The sequence below is a fragment of the Balaenoptera borealis genome (genome assembly GCF_965194805.1).
Source record: "Balaenoptera borealis genome assembly, chromosome: 20".
Lineage (NCBI taxonomy): Eukaryota > Metazoa > Chordata > Mammalia > Artiodactyla > Balaenopteridae > Balaenoptera > Balaenoptera borealis.
In genome coordinates this window covers 36,571,636-36,590,406 of record NC_138879.1, presented here as the reverse complement: position 1 = coordinate 36,590,406, position 18,771 = coordinate 36,571,636, and the positions used below count along the sequence as shown (strand labels likewise).

Here is an 18,771-nt window from a genome sequence, read left to right as displayed (position 1 = left end):
CCAGGGAAATTCAGGTAGGTGCAGTATCACCTTTTGTTAGGGATAATATCACTAAACTATCAACTGTTAACAGAATCCCTTTAGCCTGTAGGCCCTGGCTTTCCATCATTGGATGCTAAAATTCCAAAAGACACTTCCTTTTCCAGAGCTTTATACCCCCTCATCATGCTAAGGGAATGCAACTGCCAGAGCAACTAGTGGTTTGGTTGACAGACCCTAGGGAAATGCCAAGATAATTCACAAAGAAAATTGATCCAGACCTCAATTTGAATCCTACCTGCTTTTCCTATCCTAGGATATGCCATCCTTTTGTTGTTTCCTTTTTTTTTCCATAGGCTCAAAACTAAACGTTAATGTGAGCTGCTTGACCAAACTGAACATTATTCAAGTTAATTTCAACAATCCTACAGTTAGTGTTCCCATATAAGGCATACCCTTGGCAGGAAGGACCACAGTTGAATTTGAATTTGGATAATTTAGAGTTCTTTTTGAAGCTAAATTGCAGCTTTGATAAATTCAAGGAAATTTCTTTTACCAACATGTTTGGACACAAAAACTAAGAGGGAAACATACAACATGTGGAAGCATCAGGTGTGTGTATGTTTATGCTTGAAAGTAGAGACAGAGGTAACAGCATCAGAAACCGGAATACTAACAAGACCCACCTGCACACAGGAGCTGAGCTGTTACAGAGGAAAGAACCAGGGCTGAGGCAGGCAAGGAGGTGGGGAAGCTTGCACCTCTTCTTATCAACTGTTGACAGACAAGCCCGTGGCTCCCCTCCCCACGCCTAACAAAAATAAAATCACCAGTCTGCCCTTCCCCTAGATTACACAGCCTGGAATACCCAGATATTAAAATCAACCTTTTCTGCTGCCCAAACTGTTACTATCCCAGGCACAATGACTGTGTCATTGACTCAAAACCATTAAAATCATTAAAATAGTGAAAGTTCACATAAATCTGTGAATAATACAGCAGGCTCAACAGCACTACTCATGACCCCAACCCCACACACCTAGAAACATCCAGTGGTATAGAAAGATGAACAGCAGCCCTCAAGCGGGCTGGAGCGGAGTGATGCGGGGAGGGAAGGGAGGCGATCTCTTAGGGCCAATGCCTCATGACAGCTGAAATCAAACAACACTATACCCTTAGACTAGCCTGGGCTAGTGTGACAGATGAGTGATCCTGGGTTTGCATAGAGTATGGCGCACATATCTGACTAAGGCTTTGCACTCTTCGTATCTAAGTTAATGCCTTTCGTTGTTCATTGACCCCAGTTCCCACTAGTTCAGGGTTTCTTATCAACCACCCGTCTAACAACCTCATGGCCCATTTATTAAAAATGTGCCCCACTGAGAATAAACATCTCCAGACTGGATTTACAAACTGCACTTTTAAACACTACCCAGGTCATCTTTATGCACATTTAAGTTTGAGGACCTCTGCTCTACAGCAATGTTTCTTCAACTGTGGGCCATGACCCGTTTGGTCAAGAAACCAAATTAATGAGTCATGACCAGCAGTTGATTTTTTTTTTTTAAGCAAGTAGGAAAAAATTATAAATAGAACACACTGCAGGTAGTCAGGGCAATTATTGTTTCTGGGAACTGATGCACTTGTGGACCTCTGTGCAGGGATGTAAAATGTATTCCTCACTGTGGATCCCACTCAGAGTTTGAAAACCACTATCCTAGAGGGAAAAAGGAAAACGATATTCTTGCACATGCGTTTATTTTCATTTTTCACCCCTAATTCCAAGCTTCTGGAGTTTAGTTCAAGCACAAGATATCAAGACAGAAAGGCTGTTATCAAATCCTAAATTGATAAGGCAAAGCCAAACTGAGGAGGGGGATGAGCCCAAGGCCGACACTCTGCTCCTGCCTGAGACCCTTATCATGGAGCTGGGGATAAGGAAAGATGCCAAAGAGAAATTTGCACAACTCTCCTCAGGCTAGACCTGTTCCTTGGTAAAGAACCTGTAGCCACTCATTGTCACAGTTTAGAGGAATTAAAATGTTCCCCATGGGGGGGAGTGGCGGGTTCAGGGGAGGCTCAGTCTCGGTATAAGGGATAGACAGAAGTCAGGTTCAACCCATCTTTGCAGTCCTGTGGCAGTGACTAGGTCAAAGGAAAGTCAGGAAAGGGTGAATGGTCAAGTCTCACCCCAGAACCAGCGACATGAGTTGCCTTGGGCAAGTCGCGTAACCTCTCAGTCCCCTAGGTTCCTTGCATGGCTAATGTTCTGGGAGCAAGTGGGGCACAGGCAATCAGACAGCTTCCCTTCTTGCCCAATACTCTAGGACAGGGAGTCCCATCTTGCACATCTTGCCGGACCAGAAGAGAGGAACATGGGAGGAAGGGCAAGGGGAAAAGATGGTAGCTAATTGTGTTGTTAGCTTTCAGACTCACCAGAAGCAAGGACTTACTGAAAAGAGCCTCAAGACCCGAGGAGAGCAAACTGACAAGGAGGCCAGAGAGCAAAAAACCCAGCGAAGCCCAGGAGCGTTTTCCCGTGCCATTCACAGCCGCGGGACTGCGGGAGGGTCAGCTACATAACAGAAAAAAACGGAGGACACTCACTCACTTGGCTTTGTAAGCTCTCGTAAGCTGAGAGTGAAGTCAGAGGTGGCAGTCTCCTGGGCTGGGTCCAAAAGAACAGGTGGTTCCCCCCACCCGCCAACGAGAGAAAAGCCACCACTTGGGTAAAGACACCCAGAGGAAGTCAGCGGCCAAGGAGGGTGAACTGGAAGCAGTGAGAGATCGGCGCTGCCCCTCAGCGCAAGTTCCCGAGAGGTACTCGCTGGAGAGGCCCCTTAATTCCGTCGGGCAGGAGTGAACTCGCGCCCACCCCTTTGGCAAGGGCACTGGGGAGGCGCCGGGAAGCGGCCAGGCAGGAACTCGGCTGCGGTTACCTCGGCCCAGGGCCGGCCAAGCGCTCCTCGGAGTCTTGAGGGCAGCCAGTCCCCCAAAGGCGGGGGCACCGAGGGCGGCGGCCCCGGACCCAGTGTCTCCAGCGGACACCCAGCGACACCGGGGACAGAAAACGCCCGAAGCTCCCACCCTGCCCCCCACAGACTCCGAACCCACGGGAACTATGCTCAGGAAGAAGCAGCGACCAGGTCTCCAGGTCACCCCCCTACCGCCCCGCCAAACCGCGCGCGCCCGACTAGCCCCGCTCCTCGCACAGGCCCCCGGCCCCCGACCCGGGAACCCGTGCCTTCTCGGCTCCCGCCGCGGGCCGCCGCCAGGGCCCCGGCAGTGTTTGTAAACAAACCGGTCACGTGGCCCCGGCGGCCCGCTCCCCGCCCCCTGTGCCCACGGCCCCCAGGGTGACCCCCCACCGGACCCCGCCTCGGCCGCGCCGGGCAGAGGGTGCTGCGCGCCCTGGGGGAGCCGGGCCACAGGGACCACGGGACCTGCGCCCAGTGACGGGGGTCGGGCGCCCGCGCTGACAGCGCGCCCCACGCCCACGCACGCCCGGCTCGCGCAGTGCTCGCGTCTGCTTACCCGGCAGCAGGCTGCCCGGTCCGGCCAGCTCTGAGCTTGGCTCCGCGGGGGTGCGCAGCAGCAAAGGACCGCCCGGCCGGATCCCGGGCTCTGGGCGCGCTCTTAAAGCCACAGTCTCCGCCACTGCCCCTGCCGCCACTCCGCATCCCTCCGGGTCGGGGCCGGGGGCTGCCTGGTGACGGACGCGCCCCCGCGCCTATCCCCTCGGCTCAGCACATAGCAACACGCCGCGGGTTGGCTGGGCCCGGCCGCAGCCCATCCGTCTTGAGCCAATCAGCGAAGGACGGAACTCCGCCCCCTGCTTCCCCTACCTCCCACCCCCCCACCTCTCGGCCCTGGCCGGGCTTGGGTGAGGGGAGTGTGGCGAGTCCCGGTTCAGGCCCTATGAGGCTCAGCCAGCGGAGCCTGGCCAAGCAGGGCACCTGGCTGGAGGAAGAGGGAGAAAGGGTGATGAGGATGGGTAGGCTCTCGGCGCCCGGGAGGAGACCGTCTATTTGGGTTTGGAGTTTGTCCCCGCTTCAAGGCTGTGATATCCAGAACCCGGGGTAGGGAGAGGGGAAGCTTTATAGTGCTTCTTCTACTCTCTAACTCCCTCCTCCCACCTTAGGTATCCCTAACTCAAGAGTCTAAGTTACCTGAGGAAGCTCTCGGGAACCGGGGCAGTTGCATTAAATAAGACAGTGCCAGCCCGACGGGGCCCAGCCAGGACCTACTCAGAAGCAAGGCATTTCCCCTTTTCTCTCTGCTCTGCTCAAATTTGGCGAATTAAAAGTAGGAACGAGGCATTACAGGAATTGGAAGGTACCTAGCCCCCAACTGCTGCTGATTTTCCAAGGCTTTTAAAGAGAAATGATTCGCCTCGGAGAGTAGGATGGTCAGTGATCGTAGGGGAGGCGCCCACGTTCTGGGTCAGTAGAGTGGTGCTTTTCAAGGAAGAGAAGGTTAAAAAATAAGCCCAGGGCAGTCAGGAAATCTAGGGAGGCACCAGGTGGGTGGAGTGGGGCAGCCTCCCAGCAAGAAAACAGGTCAGTTTGAGAAAGAATGCTGCCAGGGATCAGGGGCAGAGAGCAACCCAGCCTTTTTAGTTGGCCACTGTTAGTTCTGCAGTTTCTCAGAGAGCGGTAGGAAATGCGATGTTTTATTGAGCTGCTGTCAGAACGTGACATGCTTCTGGGGGGTGCTGCTGACTTCAGCCCCTTTCCGCGCTGGTTTGCGCATAAATGGAGAATGGTACCAGGGTAGATCCCCAGGTGGCTCAAACTTCACCACAACTCCACCGGGCAGTCTTTAAAATATATTTGATTCGGGGACTTCCCGGAAGGTCCAGGGGTTAAGACTGCGCTCCCAATGCAGGGGGCATGGGTTTGATCCCTGGTCGGAGATAGATAGATAGATAGATATTTGATTCAGTTAATATATTTTGCATTCAAATTGTATTCAGTTAATATACCTTGCATGGTTGGATGCGAATCCAGTCCTAATGTTAATAAAATGTTAGTAAAAACCACAAAAAATACCTCAGTTGGTATTATACACATGTATCAGTCTCAGTGTAAGCAGTTTCAGTGTAAGCAAGAACACCTTGTCACTGTTCACAGTTGACAAAGTTGGAAAGTTTAAAACAGATTTTTTAAAAATGCTTTTCAGGTAAGAAAGAATCATGAACAAGAAACGTTTAATACTTAATCTATGAAAAGGTGGTGGATTCTTTAGATTATCAAGAGTTTGATTTCTGCACTCATCTGCCTCTTGGGCAAATTTCTTTGTCTCTCTAGGCCTTGGTTTCCACAGTTTAAAACAAAGAAAATTGAAATAGGATGATCTCTAAAGGCCCTTACCAATCGAAAGTCTAATCAGGGCCAGAAAGTCAAACTCGTTACAATGTTTCAGCAATATCCTCCTAGTAAATATTCATGTTGCCAGATCACCATTCCCCAACAGTAGATGTTGCATTAGTTTAACACCCTAGGCTATTGGTATGTTATGTAACAAGATTGGTGGCTACTGTTTTCTGTTTAAATAAAAGATAATGTTAGCTAAGGAGGACAAGCCTGGTGGGGTGGTTCAAGAGGGAGATCTGAGGACCCCTGCAGGCCTGCCGTGTGTATGCAGGGAAGTGGAAGAGGCAACAGGACTTGCAAGACCTGGAGACAATAGAACCAGCCAGGCAACCAACCAAAAAAAGGATGTAATAAGGCTGATGGTGCCTCCTCCCAGTCAAAAGAGCCAAGCATTGTGAGTTGTTAGGCCAGAAGGTAGAAGTGAAACAAAGCAGTAGAAGCAACTTCTCTTCCTCTCTGAAAGCACCTCTAATGGCCCCTCAGTACACATTTACTCAGTGCCTATTCTGTGCAGAATTTCCTGCTTGGCTTGGATGGTAGTTTTCTGAAGAATCTACCGAGAGGAGAGACCCTGAGGCCTAGGGAGAGTGTGTGAGAACGGACAGATATTTATCCTGTAGGGCAAAAAAGAGGTGGAAAAATATAGGGAGAGAAGTAAGTAAATTTGTTCAGATTTAGCCAGAGGGCTTTTTTTTTTTTTTTTTTTTTTCCCCCTAGCAGTAAAAGTTTGAGAAGTTCCTAGCCTCACAGACAGGTTATCAGCTTGGCTTTGTCAGTGGCCCAGGACCCTCGTCTCCTCTGTGTGTGGCCAAATTCATTCATTCCCAAAGCCTTCACAGCAGTTCTTTTCCAGCATCCCCTTTCTCCAATCCCACATTCCTACTGTTGCCACATCGACATCACTACTACCGCGAAAAGGTCACTTTTATGTGCTCATCTTAACCTCTCATAGCGTTTGACATGATTACATCCTCCTTTCTCTCACCCCCACCACCAGTGCATCAGCAGGTCCTGTCAGCTCTACTTCAAAAATATATATTTGCTCTGAACACGTCTGTCTCTGCTGCTACCACCCTGGTCAGAGCCACCAACACCTCTTGCCTGGATGTCGCAACAGCCTGCCAACTGACCCCCCTGCTTCCAGTCTCTACACAGCAGCCAGGTGGTAGTTCCTCAAAACAAACTCCTTACGATGGCCACAAGGCCCTCCTAAGCCAGCCTCTCTGGTCTTTCCCTGTTGCTCCTTTGCTCGTGCCGCTGCAGTCAAGCTGGCCACCTTTCCGTTCCTCAAATACACTGGGCCTGGTCTTGTGTAGTGTTTGTATTTGCTGTTCCCTCCACCTACAACATTGTCTCCAGAAGGCTGCCTCCTCACCACTTGGTTTTCAGGTCAAACATTTCCTCCACAGAGGCCTGCCTGATACTTACATGCTCCCCAGGGTACCCTCTATTCTACTTGCTCCCAACTTTTCTTGCTTTTTTCTTTTTAAATTTTATTTATTTATTTATTTATTTTTGGCTGTGTTGGGTCTTCGTTGCTGCATGAGGGCTTTCTCTAGTGGCGGTGCGCTGGCTTCTCACTGCCATGGCTTCTCTTGTTGCGGAGCACGGGCTCTAGGGGTGCCGGGTCCAGTAGTTGTGGCTTGCAGGCTCAGTAGTTGTGGCGCACAGGCTTAGTTGCTCCGCGGCGTGTGGGATCTTCCCGGACCAGGGCTCGAACCCGTGTCCCCTGAATTGGCAGGCGGATTCTTAACCACTGCGCTACCAGGGAAGTCCCCCAACTTTTCATAACACATATCTCTCCCTGAAATTACTTTCTTCGTGTTTTTAGTTGTTTTCTGTCTCACCCACCTCTGAAGTGTAAGCTCCATGAGAGCGTCCGGGACTTTGTCTGTCTTGCTTCCTGTTGTATCCCCAGTGCCAGCAACACTGTCTGGCACTCGACCAATACTTGTTGAATAAATAACTGAACAAATGAATGAATATGCGCACCACCTCCTACACCATCTCCTGCAGTTTCTTTCACTTTCCTTTATCTCCTTTCCCTCTTTGCTCTTTCCTCATTCCATCTCAAAGCCTTTTGCTTGATGACTCAATCCAAAGATCAGATCAAATGTCACTTTTCTGGGAGAGTTTCCCCTAACCTCTCTAGCAAAACTAATCTTTCTCTTCTCAATACCTTCCATAGCACTGTATTCATAACTCTATTACATCACTCAACACTCTGCACTCCTTAGTAAGAGTTCTCAGTTATCCATTCTCTCTGCCAGTTCCTCCCGGGCTGGAACCTTATCAGATCGTCTTTGTATTTTTAGCACCTGGCACATGGCAGGCCCTCCCTCCAGGTTTATATTTGAGTTGAATCCAGTAGGGATCCAAGCAGGAATGGATAGGTTCTGTCCTCAGAGTCCACTGATTAACAGATAACAGTCTTACTTCATAGTATGACAAGATCAACCTGAAACTTTAGGATATTCTATAATGAAAGGAGCTGCCTACGTTTTAATATCACAGCACAATGGAAACTTCCTGAACGCTAAAGGCTACAGCCTCTCACACTACCATACCACCTGGGAAAACATTCCCCTCTGCCTGTCTGGGGAGGGGGAGTTGCTCCTCCTCCCAGACTTCACTCCCATCTCCCCTCACAAGGAAAGTCCCATGACATTACATCACAGAGGAGGGGCTGGTGCCATTTTCCTGCAGACACATCATGGCAACAGTGCTTTGTTTCTTTATGTACAATAAATGCTTTCTCTGAATCTTGTCCAAGTCCCTCACTTTCAGTCATGAAAGTGGCTGATTATGTGCTTTTCAGACTGTAAGTGGGTAAGGGTTATACATCAGCCCTCCTGAACACACTCTGAACAAAACAGCTGCTCTAATTTATTGAGCACATGTTGTGGACAGAGCAGTTTCTATTCTATCATCTTGTTATATTTAATCCTCAAAGCAACCTGCAAGATAGGTATTTTCCCCCATTTTTTAAAGAAGCTGATCCTATGGAATTTGAATCCTGATCTATCTGGCTTCAAATCCCATTCATTCTCTTTCTTCTACACCATCAAAGAGGACAAATGCTTCTCTCCTCTTCTCTTCAAATATCCCAATCCCTTTTACAAGGAAACTCATCCAAACATCAGACTACCCAACAAAGCAAAATTCAGAGTGCCCAGAAACAAGAGGTGTAAGGGCTTAGCACTTCCGTCCTAAAAACAACAATAGAAACTCTAATATTTACGTGGTGTTTCCTATGTTCTAGGAGCTGGTACAGACACTTTACATGCATTGCTTAATTTAATCCAATCTTCACAACAACCTTATGAGGAAGATACCACTGGGTCTACATACCTTAACCACAGTTCCAAAATCCAAAAAGGTCTAAAAATTAAAAGTAAGTTTGACACAGCTCATATGGAACAATAACAAGTCAATAGTATTCAATGACTAAAATCTGGGGACTTTTCTGGTGGCGCAGTGGTTAAGAATCCACCTGCCAATGCAGGGGACACGGGTTGAGCCCTGGTCCGGGAAGATCCCACATGCCGCGGAACAACTAAGCCCGTGCTGCACAACTACTGAGCCTGCGCTCTAGAGCCCGCGAGCCACAACTCCTGAGCCTGAGTGACACAAGTACTGAAGCTGGTGCGCCCATGCTCTGCAACAAGAGAAGCCACACAATGAGAAGCCCACGCACCGCAACGAAGACCCAAAAATAAATAATAAATAAATTTGTAAAAAATAAAATAACTAAAATCTGTAGGGTAAAAAATATTTGGGAGGATACAAGGAATTGTATTTTCCTTCTTTATTTTCACAAGCTACTAATAGTACTCTCATTGAGTATCTTTTAATTTCCAGTCCTTCCCATGTGGGCTAGTCTCAGTATTTGTCTAATCAATATGTTATACGTCATAATCAGTTACAGTACCATTGAGGATGTCTCTCTTCTGCACAATTTTTAAAAAAATTTTTTTATTTTTATTTTTGGCTGCATTGGGTCTTCGTTGCTGTGTGCGGGCTTTCTCTAGTTGTGACGAGCAGGAGCTACTCTTCGTTGCGCTGCGTGAGCTTCTCATTGTGGTGGCTTCTCTTGTTGCGGAGCACAGGCTCTAGGTGCGCAGGCTTCAGTAGTTGTGGCACTCAGGCTCAGTACTTGTGGCTCACGGGCTCTAGAGCGCAGGCTCAGTAGTTGTGGCACACGGGCTTAGTTGCTCCCTGGCATGTGGGATCTTCCCGGACCAGGGATCAAACCCATGTTCCCTGCATTGGCAGGTGGATTCTTAACCACTGCGCCACCGGGAAAGTTACCTGCACAATTTTTAAATTGATATAATAAACCATAGAAGATTTTCTTTATGCTCCACTTTCAAAAAACAAAAAATTTGACATAGCTCATTTGATGGCAAACTTCAGCTGACATGAGGTCATTCATAGGCTTTTTTTTTTTTTTTTAATTTTTTATTTATTTATTTTATTTTATTTTTGTCTGTGTTGTGTCTTCGTTTCTGTGCGAGGGCTTTCTCTAGTTGTGGCGAGCGGGGGCCACTCTTCATCGCAGTGCGCGGGCCTCTCACTGTCGCGGCCTCTCTTGTTGCGGAGCACAGGCTCCAGACGCGCAGGCTCAGTAGTTGTGGCTCACGGGCCTAGTTGCTCCGCGGCATGTGGGATCCTCCCAGACCAGGGTTCGAACCCGCGTCCCCTGCATTGGCAGGCAGACTCTCAACCACTGCGCCACCAGGGAAGCCCTCCTCATTCATAGGCTTTATTAATCTCATCTAGTATGTTCATATGTTTCTTAGAGGAATATTAATGTTCGGAAGAGCTCATACTCCCTAGTGTTTTATGTAATATACGGTATATGCACTGAAAGTTTCTAGAATCTAAAACACATCTATGTCAGGGTTTCAAATATGGGATTGAGGACTATATTATTATCCCTACTTTACAGATAAGTAACTTAGGTTCAGAGAGGTTAAGTAACTTGCCCAAAGTGACACAGCTAGTAAATAGTAGAACTACAATTAGAAATATGTCTGAATCTGTGAAAAAAAGTATTTGGAACACGTGTGACAGACTAAGGGCTAATTCTTCTGAAGGCAAAAATAGGAAGTGACAATTCACAGTAGAGGAAAAAGAAATAACTTGTAAAGATGTGAAAAAATATTCAGCTATAGTTATAACAAGAAAAAAAGTAAATTAAAATTACAATGAGGTACTATTTTTATCTTATCAGATTGGAAAGTAGTAAAAAGCTCAATAACACTGTGTTGGAGAAGATGTGACAAAACAGCCACTCATATGTTGTTTGCAGTAAGGTAATTTGGTACAATTTCTATGAAGGGCAAGTTGATAACCTCTCTCAAAATAAGAAATTAATATACTCAGAAATTTCACTTGTAGGAATTTATCTTTAAGATAGACTCACGCATGTGCACAAAGATGAATATTAAAGGATATCGTAACATTGTTAGTATTAGCAAAAACTCTGACTCTCTGGGAAATGTAACTTTGCAGTTGATTAAAGCCCAGAAATTTTACAATGCTCTAAAACTGATAATGGGGTATGATTATTTTTTCTGTTCAATAGAAGAGAACCTCAAATGTTATTATTTTCACCCTATAGGACATTAGCCAGTTATCTACCAAAATTAGCAAAGTTATTTCAGTATTTATTTTTATCCACTGACTTTACGATTTTCAACTTGCATATTGTGTTTTGAACTCACTTGTCATCCTGGTGGTTTCTTCATTAATGAGTCAAATAAAACTTTAATATATAGTTTCTATGCATTTATATTGGAAGTATGATTTTCATCTTTTAAAACTAATGCTTTGAAATAACCTAAATCCATCCATAAAGGACTGGTTGAATACATTACAATGCCTCTACGTGAAGGAATACTATGCAGCCTTTAAAAAGAGGCAGATTTATACATAGCTACTCCGTGAGGGCAAGGATCTTTGTTTGGTTCCCCAATGAACCTAAGCACCTAGAATAGTGCCTGGGCACATAGTGTTCTTAGTTTGCTTCTGGCTGTGATAACAAGCAATTCCAAAATATCAGTGGCTAACCCACACATACACACAAAACACATTTATTTTTTTCTCATGGATATGTCAGGTAGCTACGGTGGCACTGCTCCAGGCTGAGGGTCACAGGCTGGGTTGAGGTTGTCTTCTAGTGCCTTCTTGTTTAGGGACCAGTGATGTATAAGAAGTACATGGTAACATACAATGCCTCTTAAAGCCTCTACTTTGAGTGACACATTGTGTGTCACAGTGACCTGCAGTCCACTGGTCAAAGAAAATCATATGGCCAAGTCCAAAGTCAAGAGAGAAGAGAAGTATACTTCACCTTCTTTACAGAAAGAGCCTCAAAAGTCACATGGCAGAGAACAGGATGTATAACCCTCTTATGAGGAGTGGAGAACAATATTTCAATCTAGCATAATGCTCAGTAAATATATGTTAAATGAATGAATTGAGAGAACAAACTCCAAGAATTCAGGGGGAGAAAAAGGCATGGGGCAGAACTATGGTACAAAGTATGCCACCATTTATTTTTTTAAATATAAATATATAGAGAATGTATAGAAGTATGCTTGAATATGCCTTTACTATCTCTAGGAGAAAGCTCAAGAAGCTGGTACCTGTGGTTGCTGCTGGGAGAAGAACTGGGAGCCTGGGGGTGAGGAATGGGAGGGAGGCTTACCATTTAGTATCATGTATATGTATTACCTATTAAAAAATAAAGTTAACTTCTCTACAGAGGAAATAAAAAGAACAATCCAATACAGTCTGACTGTAGAGTCCAAACACTAAAACCCTACGCTATGATATCTTTGGGAGAAAGCCATGGATCAGAAGACTTCCTTTTGTTCTTAATTCATCGCAGACGAACCGTGCATGGCATCTCCTTTGTCTCAAGTTCCTGCAGACTCACCTATAGCACAACACCAATTACAACAAAATTCCATCTCAGCCAATTTTTAAATGTTCCAGAACCATAATTTTCAAACCCAGTGGAAAGCTTCAGGAATGGAAGTCTCTGAAGAGAGAGGGGTGAAGCTAGTTCATCCTGATCCTTTCAACCAAATTAGCTCTGCTTTTAGCTGTTTTGCTTCTGAGTTTAAATAAAACCCTTCTCCTAATAGTAAAATGAGATGATGACTCTAGCTCTCTCATACTCACTTTGTGGTGCTGTGTGGAGCAGTACAATCCTTAGGCACCCTCAGAACTTCAGGTAAAGTTAACAGCAGTAACAATAAGGAGAATCAAAATGTGATGGAAGAGATTGGACATCTACACAAAAGACTCCCTTCTTCAGCAAATGGGTAGATAGAGATTTAGGAGTGTCCATATCCAATTAGTGATTAGGGCATAATTTCTAAGTAAGAACGATTGTATACGTATTGCTATTGTATCCAAAGCTGTAAAATATTCTAGTCTCTGAGTGAATGCATTGTGTTATATATTGTCTGAAGAATAGCCTTCTTCATTACTGAGATATCCCAGCAAAGAATGGGAATTCTACGACTGGAGGGTTGACAGTGGCACCTCACTCAATAGTTTCCTCTCAGCAGAGCCTGGGAAAACTTGCAGTTTAATGTGCCCTGTTTAATGGATTTACAGATTGTATTATACTACGGTGTTCAGTTTTCACTAAGTTAACCCCCATAAAATGGACAAGAGCGTCCCGAGTTTCCTGCAAAGAAACAGCAAATTAAAGATAATGCTAATAATTAAAGCCCAAGCCAGCAAGAAAGTGGTGGGGTTGACATTTCTCTTACCTTTCATATAAGCTGTCAGCCACATTACTCAGTAAAAAGCAATAACCTTCTTGTCGGATCTGACAAGAAGATGATACCAAAAATATTCAAAATTATCCACAGATGATTTGAAAAAATGGATTTACTTTTTTTGTTGTTGTTGCTGTTAGGAGCGTATAACCAGAAATGTTTGGAGACCCCTGGTTTGAATAAATGACCCCTGAATAGCAAGAATTTGTCAGTGACTCTCCAATGTGGTTCAGACAGAAGGTGCCCAGCCAGAATCTGGGATATTTTATTCTGCTTAACGGGTCACCCCTACAGAGAGGCTGAATGAATCCAGCTACTGTAGCTTGATGATACTGTCTTGTAAAATCACCTAACTCATTTCTCAATTATATTCTTTTCATTTTTTTTATTTTTTGGCCACATCAAGCGTCATGTGGGATCTTAGTTCCCTGACCAGGGATCGAACCCACTCCCCCTGCATTGGAAGTGTGGATTCTTAACCACTGAACCACCAGGGAAGTCCCCTTAATTATATTCTTGATTTTCAAGTATAATTTATGGTTCTGATGTGGCTCCCCATGTTGTCTTTCTTACAGATGTTTGAGAACGTACCATACAGTGTCAATGCCTGGTCATTACATTATTCCAATATTGGACTCTTGTGAGCTTGGTTAATGTGGGTCCATCCCCGAGAGACTGCTCACCTCTAAGTGTTATGACAAAATGAATTCCTGGATTTGTCAGAGTGATACCCAGACCCTAGAAGACAGGGACCCTCAGTTTCCCCAGATGACTTCATCTCGGTACTCTCTCCTGGCAGTGCTGTAACCTAAATTCTTTTACCGAAGATCCTGAAAAGTAATACATATAGGGACCTGGGCCTTGTTTCTAAAAGAAGGGAGTTTCTAGCTCTGAATTGTATTCATTCTGTAGCACATCTAATGCTATTCTTGCTCAACAGCTTTTTCTTCTGTGCTCTCAGTTTTTGAACAGTGTTAATTCAGTACTTGAAAGCTGATTGTTGCTTTGGTCTGCCAGGCACCAAGGCCCAGGCTCCCAACAAAGGCTCTTCAGACAACACAATAGCCAAGATAAACGGACCCGCAGAGCTGAGTTTACATAGGATCCAAGCTGCCTCTCTGCTCTCCTGGCCTGCTGCTGCAGCAGACTGCTAGATGATTGCACAGCCAGCCTCTGAAGCATTCTCCCTCCTGGACTCTTCCTTCTTTGAATAAAACTGACATAGATCCATTTCCTTTAGTCAAATGACAATATCATCAGCTGTCTCAGCAGCTTGGCTGACCAGACTTTTATTTTTGCCTCACTGCCTGATGGCAATATTCCAACTCCAGCAATTTCTAGGAGTGAAGAGCAGCCTATGCAGGAAAGGTAGGGTGGGCCCTATGGAACTGGGCTGACTTTAGATCAATTAGGAGGGCCATTCTCAGCCTTGGTTGCATATTAGAGTCACCTGGAGAGCTTTTCAAACATAGCAATGCCTGTGCCGAACTCCTAGCAATTGTGATTTAATTAGTCTGGGGAGAAACCTGGGCATGGATGCCTTTAAAAGCTCCCCAGGTGATAAGTGCAGTCAGTGGTGAAGACCACATACTTGGGATCTTATCCTCCAAGGGAGGATTTGAGACTGATACAATTCTTTTCTAAGCCTTCTAGTCTAAAGCTCCCTCCATCATCTCCACAAATTCCATTTTGCAATTAGCTCACAGACATATTTGCAAAAATCTGCACAAGTAAAAATGTGTTAATGATACAATGCCACACTTCACAGGTTCCAAGACATTTTCTCATATATTCTTTCCTTTGACTCAAAATAACCCAGTGAGGTAAACAGGACAGGTATTATTATCCACAATTTTCTGGTAAGGAAATTGGTATCCTGAGCCAGCTGAGGACACAGACTTCTGGTTTTTGTTCAGCACTTTTTTTTTTTTTTTGGCTGCATTGGGTCTTTGTTGCTGCACTCAGGCTTTCTCTAGTTGTGGCGAGCGGGGACTATTCGTCATTGCGATGCACAGGCTTCTCATTGTGGTGGCTTCTCTTGTTGCAGAGCACGGGCACTAGGGCACACAGGCTTCAGTAGTTGTGGCACGCAGCCTCAGTAGCTGTGGCGCACGGGCTTAGTTGCTCTGCAGCGTGTGGGATCTTTCCAGACCAGGGCTTGAACCCGTGTCCCCTGCATTGGCAGGCGGATTCTTAACCACTGAACCACCAGGGAAGCCCCTGTTTAGCACTTTTAAAATTATGTAATATATACTTTACAGTGACATGCATAACCTCGGCTGTCACATATAGGGAGGAAATATTGCACAGGAGTTAAAAACAAAGATTGTAAAGTCAGATGTAAAAATTTGAGTTTTAGTTTTAGTTTGTCATATTAGTTTTATGATATTGGGCAGATATATAATCTCTCTGAGACTCAACTTTCCTCTACTGAATATAGTCCTGGAATATAGTACCATCTTCAAAGGGGTATCAGTGAGATATAATTGTTGATATTCTCATTATATGATCATGACACATTTACCTACTTGTGAGGATAGAAATAATTTCTAAGAATTATTTAAAGTAGTTGGGCTCCTTTATTCAAAGTTTTCTGCAGTATCAATCTTTGGCTTTCTTACCTGATACTCTGCAGAAAATGAGGGGCTTGATTGGTACTTGAGAGTGGCATTTCTCACTACAGTCATCAAATGATTCCTTTTAAATCAGAAATCAGAATTCTAGCAAATCCACCATTTAAAATTTTTCTTCGTTTATTTTACCAAGGCAGGGCTTGATCAGATGCTTTTTTTTTTTTTTTTTGGCCATACCGCATGGCATGTGGGATCTTAGTTCCCTGACCAGGAATCGAACCTGTGCCCCTACAGTGGACGCGCAGAGTCTTAACCGCTGGACCCACTGGATCGCCAGGGAAGTCCCCAGGTGCTTTTTAAAAAATTAATAGACCTAATTTTTAGAGCAGTTTTAGATTTACAGAAAAATTAAACAGAGGACAGAGTTCCCATATAATCCTTCCCCTGCACACAGTTTCCCCTATTATTAAAAATTTTTATTAGTATGGTACATTTGTTATAATTAATGAACCCATGTTGACCCTTTATTTTTAACTGAAGTTTATAGTTATTCAGGTTTCCTTAATTTTTACCTAGTGCCCTTTTTCTGTTCCAGAATCTCATTCAGGTACCACCTTATCTTTAGTTGTCATATCTCCGAGCTCCTCTTGGCTACGACAGTTTCTCAGACTTCCCTTATTTTTAATGATCTTGACAGTTTTGGGCAGTCCTGGTCAGGTATTTGTAGGATGCCCCTCTATTGGAATTTGTCTGATGTTTTTCTCATGATTAGACTGGGGTCATGAGGTTTGGGGAGGAGGATCACAGGGGTAAAGTGCCATTTTCATCACATATGTCAAAGGTACATACTATCGGGGCTTCCCTGGTGGCGCAGTGGTTAAGAATCCACCTGCCAATGCAGGGCACACAGGTTCGATCCCTGGTCCGGGAAGATCCCACATGCCGCAGAGCAACTAAGCCTGTGTGCCACAACTACTGAAGTCTGCGCACTGAGCCCATGCTCCGCAACAAGAGAAGCCACCCCAATGAGAAGCCCGCTCACTGCAACCAGAGAAAGCCCGCACACAGAAACAAAGACCCAATGCAGCCAAAAATAAAATAAATAAATTTATTTAAAAAAAAAAAGGGGCTTCCCTGGTGGCGCAGTGGTTGAGAATCTGCCTGCCAATGCAGGGGATATGGGTTCGAGCCCTGGTCTGGGAAGATCCCACATGCCACGGAGCAGCTGGGCCCGTGAGCCACAACTACTGAGCCTGCGCGTCTGGAGCCTGTGCTTCGCAGCAAGAGAGGCCGCGATAGTGAGAGGCCCGCGCACCGCGATGAAGAGAGGTCCCCGCTTGCCGCCAACTAGAGAAAGCCCTCGCACAGAAACTAAGACCCAACACAGCAAAAATAAATAAATAAATTAATTAATTTAAAAAAATTAAAAAAAAAAAAAAAGGTGCATACTATCATTATGATTCAGTGTTGATGTTGACCTCCCTCACCTGGCTGAGGTCGTGTTTGTCAGGTTTCTCCACTGCAGTAACTCCACACTCCCCTTTCTTTGGCAGCAAATTAGTATGTACAACCTACACTATGGGAATTAAGCTCCCCTTTTGCTGTCGTCACCCACCAAGTCATGACAATTAACCTACTTGGTGGTGGCCATAGCCCTGTATGTTCCAGAATAGAACCATAATGGGGTCTAGGGAGACCTCTTGTGGCTAAATTAGGGCATAACCAGTCAGCTACAGGTTCTCACTATGCCACCAACATCCCTCCAGTTGTCCGGTGGTTCTCAATCAAGAGCGATTTTGCCCCCCAACCCCAGGGAACATTTGGCAATATCTGGAGATGTCTTTGGTTGTCACACTTTTGGGGGGTGACGCTACTGATATCTAGTATGAAGAGGCCAGGGACTCTGCTAAGCATCCTACAATGCACAGGACACATACAACGAAGAATTATCTGAGCTGACATATCAATAATGCTGAGGTTGAGAAGCCCTGTGGCCAACAGCTGTATACAGGTGTATAAAGGTGACAGCTATGCTCAAAGGAATATTGTTATAACAGGGACGGGGGGAAGACCCTGTTTTGTGGGAAAAGAAAAAGGACAAATTCTTCAATAAAATATGCAGCTCAACACTACTGATCACAACAGAGATAGAAGAAATGGTGAAGTGACTTCTGGACATGTGCAGTTTCTTTTTGGGCCAATCTTGTGCACATGGACCTGAGTGGCAAGAGCTCATGCTACGGAGCTCAACAGAAGCAAATGGAAACGGGGAGCTGCTCTGAGCAGAAGAGGTACAGGTAGGAAAGAAATTGGACCGGGGCCAGTGTTTTGATAAGGGGATTATGTGATAAAATTGTTCATTTCAGATAATTGTTTTAAAACTAAGAACAGTCTTGAGGGAAAAACTTTTAGCCAGTCCAATTGAACAACCACAATCCACAAATACTTTCAACTGTATTTCCTATACATACATATCTTTATGCTGTGGCAATTGATGAATATGACCACCCATATTCTGCTTTTTTCACTGAATATTTTATCTGAAATATTTTTTCATATTCCTAGAGTCTCCATTATCTTTTTTTTTTTTAATAAATTTATTTATTTTATTTATTTATTTTTGGTTGCGTTGGGTCTTCGCTGCTGCGCGCGGGCTTTCTCTAGTTGAGGCAAGCGGGGGCTACTCTTCGTTGCGGTGCACGGGCTTCTCATTGCAGTGGCCTCTCCTGTAGCGGAGCACGGGCTCTAGGTGCGCGGGCTTCAGTAGGTGTGGCTCGCGGGCTCTAGAGCGCAGACTCAGCAGCTGCAGCACACGGGCTTAGTCGCTCCGCGGCATGTGGGATCTTCCCGGACCAGGGCTCGAACCCGTGTCCCCTGCATTGGCAGGCGGACTCTTAACCACTGCGCCATCAGGGAAGTCCCTCCATTATCTTTTTTAATGTCTCTGTGATATTCCATAACATAGTTGCAACATACTACAGGTATTCTTCTATTGTTAGACAATAACATTGTGTCAGTTTTTCCGTTTTCTAACACTGCAAC

General features: G+C 45.3%; 1 protein-coding gene and 2 long non-coding RNA genes across 6 annotated transcripts in view; 2 read left to right on the top strand and 1 right to left on the bottom strand.

The window, feature by feature from the left end:
• Window positions 1-6,492, bottom strand: part of YPEL2 (yippee like 2) — a 188,773-nt gene extending 182,281 nt beyond the window's left edge. The window contains exon 1 of one of the 4 annotated variants that reach the window (XM_082372105.1): window positions 4,149-6,492. The gene's annotated coding sequence lies outside the window, so the exon portion shown is untranslated. Of the gene's footprint in view, window positions 1-2,590; window positions 2,738-3,513; window positions 3,782-4,148 lie in introns of those variants that run through there. The other 3 variants (XM_082372107.1, XM_082372104.1, XM_082372106.1) reach the window with 3 other exon arrangements.
• LOC309618419 overlaps window positions 2,753-18,771 on the top strand; it is a 93,244-nt gene continuing 77,225 nt past the window's right edge. The window contains exon 1 of the long non-coding RNA XR_014238459.1: window positions 2,753-2,799. This is a non-coding gene — a long non-coding RNA (uncharacterized lncRNA). The remainder of the gene's footprint in view (window positions 2,800-18,771) is intronic.
• LOC309618418 lies at window positions 2,806-17,906 on the top strand. The gene is made up of 3 exons (XR_014238458.1): window positions 2,806-3,125; window positions 14,174-16,570; window positions 17,171-17,906. It is a non-coding gene; the product is annotated as an uncharacterized lncRNA (long non-coding RNA).